A 14,868-nucleotide genomic window follows, 5' to 3' on the forward strand; every position below is an offset into this window, starting at 1 on the left:
GCTATAATGAAGAGGTCTTGATAAAAATTGCAAATTACCACTGGCAACAGTCTTCCACTGCTTATGATAAAATGAAAATTAAAAAACAGCAAGTGTCAAGCCTGACCAGACCCTCATCTGGAGGGAAAAAAAAACAAACACACACACAAACGAGGGTGTGAGGAGCCGGGTCCATAGTTACCGGGTGCGAAGCACTCAAAAAATAATGGACTCTGGATGCCTCCAAGTTGTTGCCTCTCAAAGAATATTTACTGTATGTTGTGGGCAATGAATAATGAATCCGGCTTTTAATATTTCATAATCCTCTCCTCTGTAGAATGTACAAATATTGAACAGCAAGCGATTCTAATTATAAATTTATAGATTTCTTGCTGTAGAGAAATGTATGTCTAAATGGAAGCTTTTCCTAAGATGCATGAGTTGACAGGTATCAGTGTGCGGGTTTCGGACGACGCCTCATCCCATCTACGAGGGGACAGTGCGCCCCACACAGAAGGGATCTGCTCCCATCAGATCCATCAGAAGCAGAACCGACGGGCGGAAGGTTCTCTGAGGATCGAGACGAACGTTACAGAACAATAAGAGCCATTTTATATTCTGTTGTGAAACCTTTAGACAAATGTCTTCAGAATTAATTGGCGGACTCCATGTGACAGTAATTGTGTATTAGTTCTGTAATTGTCATTTTGAAAACCCATGAAGTATTGCTGGGGGGAAAAAAATGTCACTAGTGATAAGGCTTAATTGCAAGTGAAGTCTGTGTTCGACTGTTTGCAGTTAGAAGCAGGTGCTGTAACATCTATTAAATGACTTTCTAAATCTTGGGTTTTATCACATTTGATGAAATGCTGCGAAGCCACTGATGGCCCATGTCAAGGGGGGAAAACATAGTTCCGTCCCCTCCAGTTTCAAAAATTATTCATCAGGCAAAACTATCTGTTATAAAACACCCAAAGGCTTGAATCATGACTTGGGACCGAATAATTCTTCTCAGGACTCACTGAGACTATGGTGCATCAACTTGGATTTCTATTTGTACATGTGTTTCTGGTGCCTTGAAAGTAAGAAGGCGGTGGACTGTTTGTTGTTGTTACGGGTCGGAAAGTAATCGGGCTGCTGAGAAGTAGGCCTGAGAAATGTGGAAGCTGATTAGTGGGGTGCCTCAGTGGCCTTCAAGCCTTCCCCCTTAAGTGTCCACAATCATGAACAAGGCCCTCCCGCCCCCTCCACCTCCATCACACACCTTCTCTGTCCCCCCTGCCGTGGGCACATCATTTTATTACTCTGCCTAAACATGTTCTCTCTCTTGCATTAACCTGGATGCCGTAGGATGAAATAACCGACGGAGGTTTCCTTTGTAGCTGACACGGGGTCATTAGTTCCTGACTTCCAAGAACAAAAGCTTAAATGCCTTTGTGGCGGCATCATTTCTGCGGCCGGCTACCACCTGACGGGAGTTGGAAGGCCTTGGCGACAAATGGATTCCTAGCTCAAGGGTGAGCAGAAGTCCTCTGCCGTGTGCATTCAGTGGGCTTCAGGTCTCTCTCCCCTTTCTCACTTCATGGAGCTCTTTTTTTTTGTCTTCTCAGCACTGGACTTCAATCTAACCTTCCCCCCCCCCACTCTCCCTACCCCCACCGCCTTTGTTTGGCTTTTGTCTTGCAACAGCTGTTATTATCGTTTTTTTGGTCAGCTGTGATTGCTGGAGGCAAAATAGGACCAGATGGTGTTTTGCTATGCATGAATGGGGAGTTAGAGGGCTTGCGATTGAATAGGCCAAGTTTGAATGGTGTCTGTGCACCACCTGCCTGCCTGGGCCTCGGCTCACACATCACAGGAGCATGATCCGCCGCAGACCCACCAGCGTCGGATGGGAAAGTGGGGTGGTTTCCCCCATATTTATTGATCTTCCATGCGCTAACCGAATAATCCAGGCAATCTGAGTTAATTGGATATGACGCAGCTTGGGCATGCAGTCTCTCACTCTAGAATTCCTGGTTTGCTTTAAGGATTTCATTTTTCTCCAAAGTAGACACATACACACACGATAGTGAAAGTTACTAGGCTAAGTAGGCAGTGACTAATATAAAATTATGTATGTTTCAGGGGCATCATTCTATACTACATCATCTGTATGTTGTATTGTGCGTTCACCACCCCAAGTCAAGTTTATTATCCAATGTCACCCCAATCGAGTCAATAAAAAATACATTTTAAAAAGTCTAAGATGATAGACTTTAAGAGTCTAAGGCTGAGGTGTTAGGAAGGTAAGGACATCTCCATGATATTCGTATTAGCTAATAATAGAAGGTAAAGAAAAACGAATTCTGAGATGTAGCCTCATCTTTGTAGAGTTTACCCATCCAAAAATGCATGTTTATAAGAAATGTGCCTTACTGGGGACACCACACACATATGCACACCAGATTAGAATCTTCTTAGAAAATATTAACGCTGCCTTTTCCTCCTCATTCCTGGAACTGTAGCTAGTGTTGCTGACTAGCTGAAGTGGTAGCCCCGAGGACAGAAGCTAGCCCTGAATCTCAAAGCTGGTGAATGGGTTCGACTCTTGTTGATCGGGATCCTACAGGTGTGTGTGTGTGTGTGTGTGTGTGTGTGTGTGTGTGTGTTGCTCAGTGACCTTAAGGAGCCTTGATTTTTCTTTATTGCAGTGGAGACATGTACCCACCAGACAAAATGATTCATGTGTCAACAAAAGACAGAAAACAAATGGGGAGTGGTTGTGTTTTGTGTGTGTGTGTGTGTGTGTGTGTGTGTGTGTGTTTAATATAATTTAAGAAAATTGAAATGTATTCGGAAAGGGAAGAGATTGCAATTGGGTAGGAGTGTTGGGGGAAGTTGCATGGGATTCCTGGCCTTTAAGATGTGCCCGGAGGGGTGGGTAGGATTTCAGTAGGAGAGGAAGTCCTATCTTGGTAGAACTAGGAACTATCTCCAGACAGAGCAGAGCAGGAGAGAAAATATTCACGTTGAAAGTAGGGGCACCATCCCACCACCGTAGAGAACATAGCAAATGGACCGGGGTGAGCAAATGCAGAGAGGATTTTAACTTACTTCCAACAAGGGAGGCTCCCCTGGGCACTACAGGCTGAAAGAAAAAATGGAACAGGATTCTCATTTGAAAATGTACCTTTTTGCTCTTGCTGGTTTGGCTCAGTGGAAAGAGCCTCAGACTGCGGACAGAAGGGTCCGGGATTTGACTCCGGTCAAGGGCATGCGCCTGGGTTGCAGACTCAAAGGGAACCCATCTACGTGTCTCTCTCACGTCGCTGTTTCTCTCTCTGTCTCTCTCCCTTCTATTCTCTCTCTAAAAATCAATGGAAAAATATCCTCAGGTGAAAATTATTTTTTTAAGGTTAAGAAAAAAAAGAAAATACTGATTTTCATGATTCACAGGCATAACTAAAGCTTTGGCTTCATGCTCTCTCTCTCTCTCTCACCGCTTCCCTCGTCCTGGTGCAAGAACAGGCCACCGACAGCCGATCAAGGCCCTTTTGGGTACCAACTGTAGAGCCAGCCTCACCCTCCCATCAGCGTGGCGAGGGAGATGGTTTTCTGTGTTTCTGTGCAGTGAGGGCAGCTCTGCTCACCGCTGGTGAAAAGTACCTCTGGGTGCTTGAACTCGATGCGATGGATGATGAAAAGAAGCCCTGGCTTTGCTGCGGAGTGAACCTCAGGCCGCCCTGGGAGGGTGTCGGCTATGGTCTCAATTTAATTTCAAAGCAGAACCTTCACAGGCAGGAAGGTGGGCGCGATGCACACGTCTTAGCAAAGGAATAATGCTCTTTTGTAAAACGCCTCGTTATCCCTCTCGTCTGTGCGGTGCTCTGTCCTCTTCCCAAGCCGTTTTCTGCCGATAACCTCACTCGGTTCCCGCGCGAGAGTGGGCAGGAGGTCACCTCCTGTGACACTTTGGGAAACTGAGGCACAGAGAGCGTGGGGCCTGGCTCCAGCATCTCTGTGGAGGAGAGGCGCCGTCGGAACTGGAAGGGAACTCTTCCCACTCTAGGTCTCCTGGGAGGTCATGGACCTCAAATTGGCACATGTATGACATCCCTATACATTTGAAAGCGTGACATCGGTCCTGTGTTCGCCTATAGGATGGATCAATCAATACGTGTGTGAGAGAGGTAGGTGACACGCAGGCGTAGGTGACAGCAGTCCATCGCAATGGCAAAGACCGTCATTAATCCACGCTTTCCCCATGGCCGGCCAGGCGCTGAGCCCCGCCAAGGCCGTCAATGGGCGGAATCCACACGGCGCTTCCTTCCGGTGTGAGCACCTCCAGCTGTGGCTCCTCCGACACGGCCTCTCTGTAATGATGTTGTATTCGGGCGAACAGCTTTGACTTGTGTTCAACGCGTCGGACTGGAGGTGCCACAAACGTGCCAACGTGTAATAGTGCTCACATGTTTGTTTGTTTGTTTTTAAGGAAAAGCAGGTTTGCAGGAAGATCGAGATGGGTGAGCGCCAGGTAGGTGTGCCTCCTTTGCATGATTTAAGAGTCCGGTGAATCCACGTGGTGGACAGGGGATCAATGAAAGGATGGGGGATGCATCTCCCTAAGCCCGTGGTCGGCAAACTTCAGCTCGAGAGCCATATGCGGCTCTTTGGCCTAAGCTTTAGGAGTACCCTAATTAAGTTAATAACAATGTACCTACCTATATAGTTTAAGTTTAAAAAAATTTGACTCTCAAAAGAAATTTCAGTCGTTGTACTGTTGATATTTGGCTCTGTGGATTAATGAGTTTGCCGACCACTGCCCTAAGCGATGACGCAGGAGCCACCCTGGTACTGCTTCCCGAGGTCCCACTCCATCTCCAAGGCCACACCCCTTGCTAAGGGGGCTGTGTGCTTCCACGGGCCGCCACATGTCAAAGGAAATGCAGCCGTGAGGACCTCTACTCCTTCATCTTCTGTCCACAAGATTTTATTATTGTCTTTATTATTATTTTTAGAATATATTTTTATTGATTTCAGAGGGAGGAAGGGAGAGGGAGACAGAAACATCAATGATGAGAGAGAATCATTGATTAGCTGCCTCCTGCATGCCCCCCACTGGGGATCAAGCCCACAACCTGGGCATGTGCTCTGACCGGGAATCAAACCATAACCTTCTGGTTCATAGATTGAAACTCAACCACTGAGCCACGCCGGTCTGGCTGTCTTGACGTTAAATGAACAGACCGCTGACGCTCCCTTGCAAAGAGTCACTTGCTAAGACTGAATAGAAAGGATTAGCAATTCTACCATATTCACCCAGGGCACCAGGCATGAGCAGTCTAGTGAACGAATCCTCGGAGCAAGTTTTCCTTGACAAGGTGCTTGAGTGACTAATCGAGAGTCAACAGAGTCCTAGTTAATGTGCGATCCAGGTCTCAGGTTTATTTTCAGACTCGTGGGGCCTACTTTGGGTTTCTGGCCAGTTTGCCTTGCATCCAAGGATATATTACCAATTAGGATTCTTTCGGTACCATTCCTCCTCATATGTCATCCCTGTGACATGTAGAGAGGGCCTGAATTTTCAGTTTGACACAACGAGGGAAAGTGATGCCAAGTTCGAAACCTGTCTTAATTGGTCATTTGCGAAGTTGACGCAAGATCTTAGTCTGGATCATTCAGGCCTGCTGGTCCACCCTCGACCTTTCTGCCCATGTGTAGTCCTCTCCTCTATCATTGGTATTGAGTATGTGGACTCCCGGGGGACAAATAATAGCATGGGAGGAAATGACCTCCATAGAGTCTGGCCTCTGGTGGGCTTTTTCGGGATGCCAAATTAAGACATCCATTTGGCTGTTTGGACAGTTACCTGGGAAGAATGGCACCATTTTCTCCATAATAACATTTTTATAAATTGTGCCCAAATGCTGGCATTCCTAGTGTGCGACTTTATAATGATCGGAATACTTCGGCCCAACAAATGCGAGTCCAGCTATAGTTCTTTGGGAAGTAGAACGTAATTCCGTGGAGGAGATGCGTGATTCTTTTGCATGTAGAAAACAACTCATTGTTGCCTATGTTATTTGGAGGTAGCAATTTCTTACCAAAAAAAGTGTGTCTTCTCATAGTTTATATCTTAAAATCTTGGTTAGCCAGGAGATCGGGACTATTGTCAGGGGAAATCTTCAAGATTTAAATATACTGAAAAGGTGGCAATAATACGTGCCTCTAGATCTTCAAAATCCCTGAAATGTGCTTCTGGGGCTCAACCAGCTGCTAGACACAAGCAACCAGTCAAAACGGATGCCCTTTTAGAATGGACACCGATTCTCTTTCTTGGGTTGGCTTCATTCCTCTGAGGAAATTTCTATTTATTTGTAGGCAAGTGTGTTTCTTGCTGAAGAACAATTTATTTGTCTGTTGGGAACAAAATATGTACTGTGATCATATTGGGAATATGTGACTAATCGAGAGTGGGAATGTCGGATTCTTGAATAGTTTAGATAATTGTGTATAGAGGTTTAAATTCTTGAACCCCAAACTTCAGAGATCAGTGATCTTTTTTTAAGTTGTTCTTTTTTAAAATATATATATATATATTTTTTATTGATTTAAGAGAAAAAGGGAGCAGGAGAGAGACATAGAAACATCAATGATGAGAAAGAATCATTGATCAGCTGCCCCCTGCACTCCTCCTACTGAGGATCAAGCCTGCAACCCAGGCATGTTTCCTGACCAGGAATCAAACCGTGACCTCCTGGTTCATAGGTCAACACTCAACCACTGAGCAACACGGGCTAGGCAAGTTGCTCTTCTCTTTAATTGTTAAAACCTTTTACATAAGTGAGAGATCTCATCAGTGAGAAAGCTTCCTGTGAGGTTTTCTGGAGGAAAAGCCTGGGACCCACACGCCCCTGGAGCATATAACCAAAGGAAATTCAGGAGGCTCCACTCTTGGCCAAGTTCAGGTGCTGAAGTCATCGCTGCACATAGAACAATTGAACAGAACGCAGCAGGGCCATTGCACCTGCTCAGCGCTAAACTAAAGCTCTGCAGAAGCGTTTCCGAGGTCTGGGCACGTGGTCCCCGATTCCTGCAATGCGCCTGAGCACACAGGTGACTAGGCCTCAGGTCCAAGAAGCCAGAACATAGCCTGTGAAGGAGGAGATCCCTGGACTCGTGCCGTTTGGGGGCCCAGCGTCAGCCGTGAAACAGCTCGGCCCCAGAACAAATAAGCTCCATTTTGTCAGAGCCTGTGTTCTGAGAACAACCCAGAGTTTTATGTCTGATGCAGATGGTGTTTATATAGAGTCTATGAGCTCAGCGTGCGAAGTCGTCATAAAACAGAATGGGGTTTGGTATAATTATTCACAATTACTATTGTATAATTGGATGCCATAACTATTGTATAAAAAATATTTGAAGGAGTAGACTCCACTCCTACTCGCACAAGAGTTCTCAACAATAAGAGACATATGCTGTGAACATCGCAACATGGTTTATGGTGTTTACAAACTTACTGGAGGTTTTGGCGACGTTGCAAGCGTACAAGGCCAGGTTCTGCTTCTTGCATGCTTAGGTAGACCAGTTGTCCTTGCTTAGCTCCACTGGCAAGCACACCTTCTACTCACCCAGCAGATTTCACGAGCCAATGGCACAAGGCCATGCAAATGAGCAGCTGGACATGGATAACAATGTTTTAGCAGTTAATCCAAGAGAGAGGGAGAGGACCCACTTTTTTTCAACTTTCTCCAAGCCAGCAAAGGAAAGTTCTGTTGGGTCAACTTGTGGCAATTGGCACATGGAAACAATGCTTATTTTAATTTAATGTTTCTGGGTGGGATGAGTCAATCTATAGACATCTGTCATTATAGAGGGTTTCCCCAAAAATGTATACACACACTTTGACCAGTATATTGCAACTGTTTCTTTTTTTAAAAAAAACAAACGTTTTTTATTGATTTCAGAGAGAGGAAGGGAGAGGGAGAGAGAGATAGAAACATCAAACATGAGAGAGAATCATTGATTGGCTGCCTTCTGCACACCCTACACTGGGGATCGAGCCCACAACCCCGGGCATGTGCCCTGACCGGGAATCGAAATATGACCTCATGGTTCATATGTTGGCACTCAACCACTGAACCACACCAGCTGGACACAACTCTTTCTTTAAGAATGAATGATGATACCCCTTTTGACCAACCTGGCTTATGCTATGGTACAAGCAACCCAAGGAACTGTTAATAAAAGAGAACAGTTGTTCTTTCTGCTGGGAAGAGCTTAGGGTTTTCTTTCCTACACCCTAGCTTTTATGAAGAGCTCACTGTGAATGTCTTACTTATTAATCATTCCCACTTTTTTATGTTTACAAATTTTTTGATTTTTCTCTGAGCTTTATGAAATAGAGTATCTATTTATTTGACCTCCTATGCTTTATCTTATGTCACTGGCTCACATGTAGGGATAATATTAATAATAATCATGTTGAGTCAATCACTTATGCATTTATTCAGCAAATATTTATGTGGCACCTTCTCTTTCATAGAGTTATATTCTGATAGGGATATGGTTTTATTAATTCAGTGAGTATCTAGGCACCTACTAAATGGATAAAAAAAGAAGCAGGAAAGGGGGGTAGGGACAGTGTTGAACTACAGGTTTGAGCAAAGTAGCCAAGAAGACGTCACTGGGGATGACAGTGGGCGAGGGAAGGAACTGTGTGTCCATGTGAGAATCCAGCCAGAGAGAACGGTGTGTGCAAAGGCTCCAGGAAGCCAGTGTGCTGGGGACACTGTGGGAAGCCAGTGCGACTGTTGGGGGAACGAGCGTGGGAAAGAGCAGATGAGGTCCAAGTGGAAAGAGGAGAGGCAGGCTGTGTCGGGTGGTGGTTCTTTATCATCACAGTGGATCACAATAGCTGTTAATTTCTTTCCTTAGGTTGATACTATTGTGGTTATGTGTTTTGTTTTGTTTTTAAATTCCTTAACTTTTCCAGCTGCATACTGAACTATTTATGGCTGGAATGAGATGCTGTTTGGGATTTGCTGCATAGCAGTGCATGATGCGGACAGTGGATGGGGCTGCGGAGGGAGCAGTGTGGCCGTGGGTTGAGCGATGTGGGGGGTGGGTTATGGGTACACGGAGGTCAATGTGTTATTTTGTCTAAGTTCAAAACTTGCCATAATAATCACATAAAAAAGAATCACCTGGGGAACCTTTAAAAAATAAAGAATAGCTTCAGTGATTGGTCTATGGTTTGGGGTGTAGCAGGAGACACTGTTTCTTGTTTGTTTTAAGCCTCCCTGGATTGTGTTAATTTCCTGTTCATGTGAGAACCATTGGTATAGGGTCTTCTAGGCCATTACTAGGATTTGGGTTTTTACATTGAGTGACAGAGGGAGTAAGAATGTTGGGCAGAGGATGACACAATCGGACTTCTATTTGAAACACATCATTCTGGCTTCTGGGTTGAGAATAAACTCTAGAAACAAGGAGATCCAAGCAATTATAGACAAAAGTGATGACAAACAGTTCGGTGAGGGCTGCGACAGACTGTGGGGCACATAGAAAAGTAGACTGAGCATATACAGTCTCACTCTGGGCAGAGGGACATCCCACAACCTGTGAGGATGGTGGACTGTGAAAGGTATTGGTGTTTTAAGTCTTGGGCAGAAGATAGAATGTGAAAGAGTAGGATGACCCAATAAGAATCCCACAGCAGGAGAAAGTCACTTGCCCTTTAAGACTTTTGACTTCCTTTACCTGGAGCAATTATATTGCAGCCACTTGTCTGATTTCTGATTTTTCTTGAGCAGGGCAAGGCCAGGAAGGTTACAGAGAAGCAATGCATTCAGGGCCCAACATGCAGAAACTTTGCATCCCTTAAGCAGTCTTCCACCCACTTGTGAAGTCCCCCCAAACCTATCGAACCCATTTTTCAGTGACACGGCTGGCATGTTGTCCCATTTGGTGGGATCTTACAAGTAGAAGCGGACCATCCCCCATCGTCCTGGTTTATATCTTCCAAGTAGCACTCCCAGACACTTGGTTCAGGAAACCGGGTTGAATCCACTACTATACATTGCGTGTGCCTCTCCGTAAGGGGCTGGACTGGACTTGGTGGGAACAAACTGACCAGGATGCAAAGCGTGTCTTTAGCATGGCCTTCCATTCTGACCGCCCGCTCTTCTTCCAGCCCCTATTGCACTTTAGCTGATACACAAAGAAGTACTGAGGGATTATCTAATTTGTTGTGTAGGTCACTGTGGATTTTAAAGCTCATGAAATACAGGGTCCACACCTTATACATGAACATTCAAACTCTAGGAGGCTTAAAGATGTTGGTTGATGGCTTTCTAGGTCATTTTCATGTGAAATTGATAAGACATTGAGTGTAAGTGCATTTTCTAAAGTTATTGCAGGAGGCTGGCCATGTGCCCAGCTGATCTGACCCCCAGAGCACTGGGAGAGCCCCCCAAATCCAACTCACCAAAGAGCCCGTGAGAAGGGCAGCTGGATTGGTTAGATTTCTCAGGGCACCGAAGAGGATCTCCAAGTTGGCCAAGGTTCTTAGTGCTCTTTTAAGCTTCAACCCTCTAGCCAAGGCCCATCATGCTAAGGGCGAAGACATGCCAGATCTAACACGGACCCAGCTGGCCTCACCTCCAAGAAAACCCTACCTCTGCCTTCCACTTTGAGTTTTCTCTTTACATCACCTCAACCCTTTTGGGTATCATTTAATAGGCAAAACTCAAGCATTTTATTGCTTTAAGTAGACGTGATTCTGTGCCATGTACATGTATGAACGCCGTCTCGTCTCCCCCTTTCGCGACTAAGTGACGCTTGGTGGAAGGACCGTGCCTTCTGCTTCTGCAGAAGCCCACGGCAGGTGCTCAAAAAATAGTTCATAAAGAAATAGAATGAACCAAATGCATTGTTCTGTTGATTTCTGTTTTAATTAGAACTCTCAGTTGCAGGAGATAAAAACCCAAATCAAATTGGCTTAGGGAAGATAAGGGAATTTGTTTGCTCGTGCAACTGAAAAGTCCAGGGACAGGACTGCCTTCCAGCACAGCTGCTGCCAAGAGCACAAACAAGTCATCAAGGCTCATTTTCTCTGTCTTTGCTCTACCCTCTACTGTGTCATGTGCACCCACAGGTTCTACTCACTGACTCTTGGAACTACCAGCTCACACTACGTTTATTGCTGGCCTTCCCAGCAGAGAAAAAAAGAATGTACTCCTCTCCCCATCCCAGGAAATCTCACTGTGTTAAGTTGGTTCTGATGGAGTCTTGTGACCAAGCATAAGCCAATCACTGTGGAGCAGCGCAATGTCCTGCTCGGATTGGCTAGGCTCCAGTCACCTGGAGAGGATGGATCCATCTCCACTAGAAGTACGTGGACCAAGAATGGGGAGATATGGTTCCCTCGTGGAAAACCGTGTACCAGTGCCAGAAGAAGAGCGAGGGGAAGCTGGGTGGCATTAACAGCGCACATAAAATACTTTCTGCAAAGGAAACTTTCAAACAGTTGGCTGCTGTAAAGAATGTATATTAGTTCACACAAACACGCCATCCATGCTTTTGTTCCGGCCCTCTGGTCCAGTTTAAGAACCCATTGTGGCCCTCGCGTCAAAAAGTTTGCCCACCCCTGGCCTAGAGTCAACTCCAATGTCTGTCCCTCCAAGTGAAACCAGGTGACCTGTCTGTTGTTCCGATTGCCTGCCCTTGGTTTGATGTATATAACAGAGAGAGAAATTCTTCTGTACGACACCCACCCAAACACACAGACCTCACTTGCCCCCTCTTTTTAGGTTCCCCGTGTGGCTGTTGAATAAATGATTGACTATGGGCCGAAACCGGTTTGGCTCAGTGGATAGAGTGTTGGCCTGCGGACTGAAAGGTCCCAGGTTCGATTCCGGTCAAGGGCATGTACCTGGGTTGCGGGCACATCCCCAGTAGGAGATGTGCAGGAGGCAGCTGATCAATGTTTCTCTCTCATCGATGTTTCTAACTCTCTATCCCTCTCCCTTCCTCTCTGTAAAAAATCAATAAAATATATTTTAAAAAAAATGATTGACTATGGGACGGCACTTAATCTTCCTAACAAAGGCCTTCCAAACAGCTAACGCTGTCAGATGCTTTTCTGGCATTGGGAAGTATGCCTGCAGCGAAACCACCCATTGAATTTCACTGTGACTCAGACCTTGTGGACAAAGAAGACTATCTGTAGAGCTGCCATCATTTGGTAAAATCAGTCATTATAGGGCCTCTGGGGCGGGGGGTGGGGGGGTGGGGGGGGAAGAGCAGGAGACGACCCTTCAAATCCAGCAGAGAGCGAGGTGCCAGGGCTTCCCCCAGCTTGGACATGGACTTGATGCTTTACCTGGAGCGCAAAAGGGGTGGGTTCCAATTTGGAGAGCCGTCAGGGTATAAGCCTGAGCGCTGGGGAGAGGGGTTGGCCCTCCATAGCATAAGTGATGTCCCAGATGTTGGTTTTGTGACTGTGAGGCTCAGTGTCTTGGATTCTTCCTACCTGAAATGCAGAGAAAATTGTACTCTTCCTGGATTTAAAAAGTGAAGACGTTGACTTCTCTCACATCGTAAGAGGACTGGAGGCCAGTGGTTCCACGGTTAGCTTAGTGGCTTAACAACACCTCTAGCTCTTTCTCTTCACCCATCCCACCAGCTACAGTTTCTTGGTTTTCAGACTTGTCACCTCAAATTCTCATGGTGAGTCTTGTACCCTAAGTATCAAATCCTCACGAGAGAAAATCCAAGGAAGGAGGAAAAAAATCAATGTCTCTCACATCAGATCTGGATCATAGGACCATGACCAACTCCAGGGAACATGGGAGGAGAGGGATCATTTGTAGCATCTGCCAAGGGAATGGCTAAGGCGTTGACAATGCCTGTTGAAAGGCAACCTGTAGTGTGAGCAAAAGTAGGTGCTCATTAAACATGTATTGAGTGGATGAATGCATGGTAGTTCTTGGTGTGCACGTCTTCCAGTCCGTGTTATTTACAGGATCCCCATTCTAGAGGAAGACGTGCCAACTGCTCCCCAGTTATTTGTTCTTTAGTGAGTTGTTTGCTTAATTTCCTGTCATTGAAACAGCATGTGAGTAATATCTAACTGGTACCAGTAAAAGAGTCAGAGGTAACAATGGGAAAGCTGATGGAGTTTTCAGAGTTGTAATGTCCCCCCTCACCGAGTGCTATATCACTCTCTTCTTTTGTGTCTGTGCAGGCTTCTTTATTTTCTCACTATTGGAAACATCTCACACGACTCAGTTATTACCTGGTTATTATTTGCCTGATTATTTTTCACAAATGTTCACTGAGTCCTGTTCCTATGCTAGTGTTATACTATGGGCTTAGCATGTATGATCACATTTCATCTTTGCTTTAACCTCATTAAGGAGGTAAGATTAATAATAAATATTTCCCCTCGAGGCCATTACAATGCAGATCTAGCATTTGAACCAAGATCTGTCAGACGTCAAAGATCGTTTTCCCAACCAGAAGCGTACACTGCTTCCCATGAGAGAACCTCTTATGCACTCTTTTTTTCCTCTGTCAAAACGTATCTGCCTCGTGTTCCAAACCATTCTCTCGTATCAACGGTGCTGACTTCCACTTCTGACCACGACAGTAATTGCCACCTAACTTCCCCTTCACCGTGGTCTCAGGTATTGGATCACAGAAAGCACAAGTTCTCTGCGAGAGGGGAGACAAAGGAAGTGAGCAACCAAACTTCCTGCCTCAGGTCTTTTATGGTTTACAGCACACAGCGAGGCAGCCAATGAAAGCAAAGTACCCTCACCGAGTTGAGGAGAAAGAGAGTGGAGATTGGGGAGGCCTACTTAGCTGGAATCTGTTGAACAGAATACAGGAGAAGACGGAGTCTGCTTAGAGAAAGCTCCCAAACTTGGCATAGGTGTTCCCTTGAGTCTATAGCTAAATACTAAGCTCCACGTACGTAAAACTTATGAGACCGGATACAGAAAAACTACTTGAGACCTTGATCTTTTACTTCTCAGCTTTGGTTCTTTCTTCCCAAACCTTGGTTGCTTGGTAAGCTCCTAGAGGACCGGTCCTCTGTGTCATTCATGTTTTGCAGCTTTTCTTCTAGTGCTTTTGACCATAATCCGTGCTTTTAAAAATGTTAATTTATAATTGATGTGGGGAAATTGACGGATCATTCTTGCTATGTATTCTGTTCTGCTTTTACCAGGTAAGGATTTGGGGTATTGTGTTTTATCTTAATTTACTTGTGGTTCATAAAACTTTCATGATGATGATGATCATGGTGATGAATGGGATATTTAGCACATATATCTCCCCCCCCCCCAAGACATGGTAACAAGGGAGGACCAAAAGCACGGTGGAAAGCTTTCGTGGGGAAGTAACTGGTGTTATTAGGACCCAGGACATGCCTCCCCTGGAGTCTAAGCTCCCTAAGGAGAGGGATCTTTGCAGTTTTGTTTACTGTTGTTTCCCGAGTATTTACAACCATGGTGGCCACTCAGTCCATTGTCGAGTGAGTGAATGAGTGCACAGCTGTGTGATAGCACCTGCCCATCAGGGGCTTCTTCTCAGGTCAGCCAGCAAGGTATTCCCCAGGGAGAATTCGTCAGAAGTAGCTTCCAGCAATTATCAAGCAAAAACAAACAAACAAAAAATGCACAATACATTTGATATAGACTTCACGAATTATCCCACTCTCCACTATTGATATGCATTTGGTAAAATTGAGGCCTTTGTGACGATTTGAACAAACATAAGGTAAATTGGTCTCAGTTTTCTGCGGAAATTTGAGTTGTAATATGGAGAGTTTGGAGATGCCCAAAGGATTAAACTGAAAGCTCTGTGGATCACTGACACAATGGAATACTACGTGGCTGT

Source organism: Myotis lucifugus, unplaced genomic scaffold (assembly GCF_000147115.1).
Source record: "Myotis lucifugus unplaced genomic scaffold, Myoluc2.0 scaffold_689, whole genome shotgun sequence".
Classification (NCBI taxonomy): Eukaryota; Metazoa; Chordata; class Mammalia; order Chiroptera; family Vespertilionidae; genus Myotis; species Myotis lucifugus.